Source organism: Austrofundulus limnaeus, unplaced genomic scaffold, assembly GCF_001266775.1.
Source record: "Austrofundulus limnaeus strain Quisiro unplaced genomic scaffold, Austrofundulus_limnaeus-1.0 Scaffold489, whole genome shotgun sequence".
NCBI lineage: Eukaryota > Metazoa > Chordata > Actinopteri > Cyprinodontiformes > Rivulidae > Austrofundulus > Austrofundulus limnaeus.
This window is the reverse complement of record NW_013952891.1, coordinates 233,638-236,579: the sequence shown is the minus strand read 5'-3', so window position 1 is coordinate 236,579 and position 2,942 is coordinate 233,638.

Sequence of the window (2,942 nt, the reverse complement as noted above, 5' to 3'; positions counted from 1 at the left end):
GAAATATGATCTCTCCTTCCAACTCTCATTAGAACTCTAGCAGCAGCATTTTGGATTAACTGAAGACTTCTTAAAGAGTTTTTTGGATGCCAGATAATAAAGAATTACAGTAATCCAGCCTCGACCAGCAGTTTGGTGGATTCAGGGTGGAACATGATTTAAATTATATTCCAATTTGTCAAACAACATTAATCATTTAGTAAATTTACATTTATTTGTTGATATAATGTATATATTTATTATCTGAGTTTCAAACCATTACAGGTGAAATCACAGATTAAACCTGTATGGTAGAGATAAAAAATGATCCTCTCAATTACTGTAATAACAATAAAAATAATACATTAATTGGAAACTTAATACAGTATTTACAGTCCAAAGATCATTGTAAGTATAGAGACAGCTTCAGCTGACAGAGGAATTATTTTTTCATCTTCTATGTTACARTTTTGACATTTTCTTTTTAAAATTAGGTGTTAATTTTAAAACACCTGAAATGTATTTAAATAATTCCTGTACTGCAGATATGTCATGGCTGCTCAAGAGATAATGAAATTGGGGTGTTAGTATTTTCTGTATTTTTTTAATATAAATATACTTTGAATGACCCTGTGATGTTTTTTATGGTGGTTTTGTCTACATACCTATAGCCTTCAATGTTTCATGCAGTCTAATTTAGAGCCCTCGTTATCCAGATTTTTTAATCCTGAAATGTTGGATCTGGTAAGGATTGATCCAATCCAACTATCTTTGAACAACTGGGATAATAGTGAGGTGGATTGTCTGATCCTGAAAAGCAAAAAAGGGACTGTAAAATATGGATAATTATAGGTTACATCTTTTGAACAACGAGCTCCAGATGTTCCAATAACTGACACTAAGCAGCACCACAGACTGTTCCTGTAAGAATGACAAACCTTAACTAGAGACCGTAGTGACTTAGCTTTGAGAACAGAGCTGCTGGAGTCTACTACAGGTTTTATATTCACATAACACAGTTTAGTACTAATTACATTGTAGTTATTGTTACAATAATATTGACTGCTGATGTAAAAAAAATGTAACTTTTACAGACAGAGTACGCATTGCTTAGATTTTTATGTACAGTACATATATACAGTGGCGGCTGGTGGAATTTTCTCCAGGTGGGGCTACAACTCCAAAATAGACATATCCCAAAAAGCAATCAAACATGTACTAAGTTGTATCACACCGTGTATTTATTAAACAAATGACAATAATAAAACAGCATTACAATGTCATGTAGTGTTTTATTTTTAGTACATANCCCAAGCTCTCACTGCCAAGTATATTGAATGATGAAAATAAACACCACCTCAACTTTGTTCTATCAGTTTCTTTTAGGGCAGTTTTTATTACTTTCTTTAGTATTTGGTACCATGGCCCTTAAACAGAACTGTGTAACTGAGCCATGTTTGTAGGCTGCCTTGCTCCACATGCCTTTACAGCTTTGACCATAAATCTTCTATAGATCAGGGCTTTGTGATGGCCACTCCAAAACATTGTTATCCTTGAGCCACTTTGAAACCAGTTTGGTGGTATGCTTCAGCTCATTCAGCTCAGGCTACAAGCTTTCCCCTTTTTCTGATTTGACTGGACTACAGTTTGGACGGCTTCAGGTTTTACACGATCACAGTTCAGGTTTTAGACATTTTGTAGATTCTGCCACAGAATGTTCAAATTAATTCAATTCAATTCAGTTCAGTTTATTTATATAGCGCCAAGTCACAAAAACTGTTGTCTCAGGGCACTGTACACACACAAAAAAATATCAAAAGAAGACGCCAGCAGACTGCGCTGTCCTTCTTTTAGACTGTGTCGGGGTGGAACGCACCATTAGCCATGTTCAAATTAACCATAGAGATGATGTTTTTCAAAACAGCTCTTCTTGTTTCCACAACCTTTACACACATTCTACACTTCATGCATCAAACGTGGATATTTTTGTCTTCTTTCATCTAGTGTGTTTCTGCTATAGGACTTATGGTTTTCTCTCAAATCCCCCCAGAGTGCAAACACTCAAAACTCCCAGTGACTTCCATTGTCTGAGCTCAGAAAATCTCTCTTCAAAGGGTTTATGAATTGGACTGCATGGTATCAGTTACTTTGTTTGTCCACTGGTTCACAAGACACTCTGCTAACAGACAATGTTTACTTTAGCAGTTAAAAAGTTTTAAATACAAAGTTTGTGTCAGTGATGATTTTCAGCTTCAACCATGCAAATATTTACCTAAAAACCTGTGAACGGACGGAGTCACTTCTGTGTTTGCTGAGTTCCATCACCAAGACTGGCTTCCCTGTCTCAGGTCTGCCTCTTTCTGTTAAGTGCCACACGCTGCACATAAATACATGAGACAATTAGGGATGCACCGATGTGCAAATTTCAGCCAATATCAATATTATTATTGGTGTTACGGCCGATAACCAATATTTACCCATATTACACAAACACACAAATTATTTTTATACATATCCGCACAAATACACTTGTGTCTTTTTCGATACCGTAAAAAAAAAAGACCAGACATGGCTCTAGTTCAGTCATTCCTGGCTGTGCAGCATCACTTAACACTGTCAGGATCAAACAGATAGCACTCGACCAACCATCTCCCCTCCTTCCAAAACAAAAACACAAAGATAACAAGATAGAACTCGACACCAATCGTCACTGATGTCTCCCGTCGCCATTCAGTAGTAACCAACTGTTAGCAGTTTTGTTGAAATCATCATAGGCCTTCATCTTTTTTTTTTGTTCCACTCTTGAAGGAGTAATGGTGCATTCACACCAAATGCGATTTCAGCATCAGGAGCATCAGGTTTACATGCAAAGTCTATGGTGGACGCGCTTCAAGCAGCGTCGGGAAGTTCTGCGGCGCCTCAAGCGCGATTAGAGCAGCACGATTTGAACGATTTGAACGATT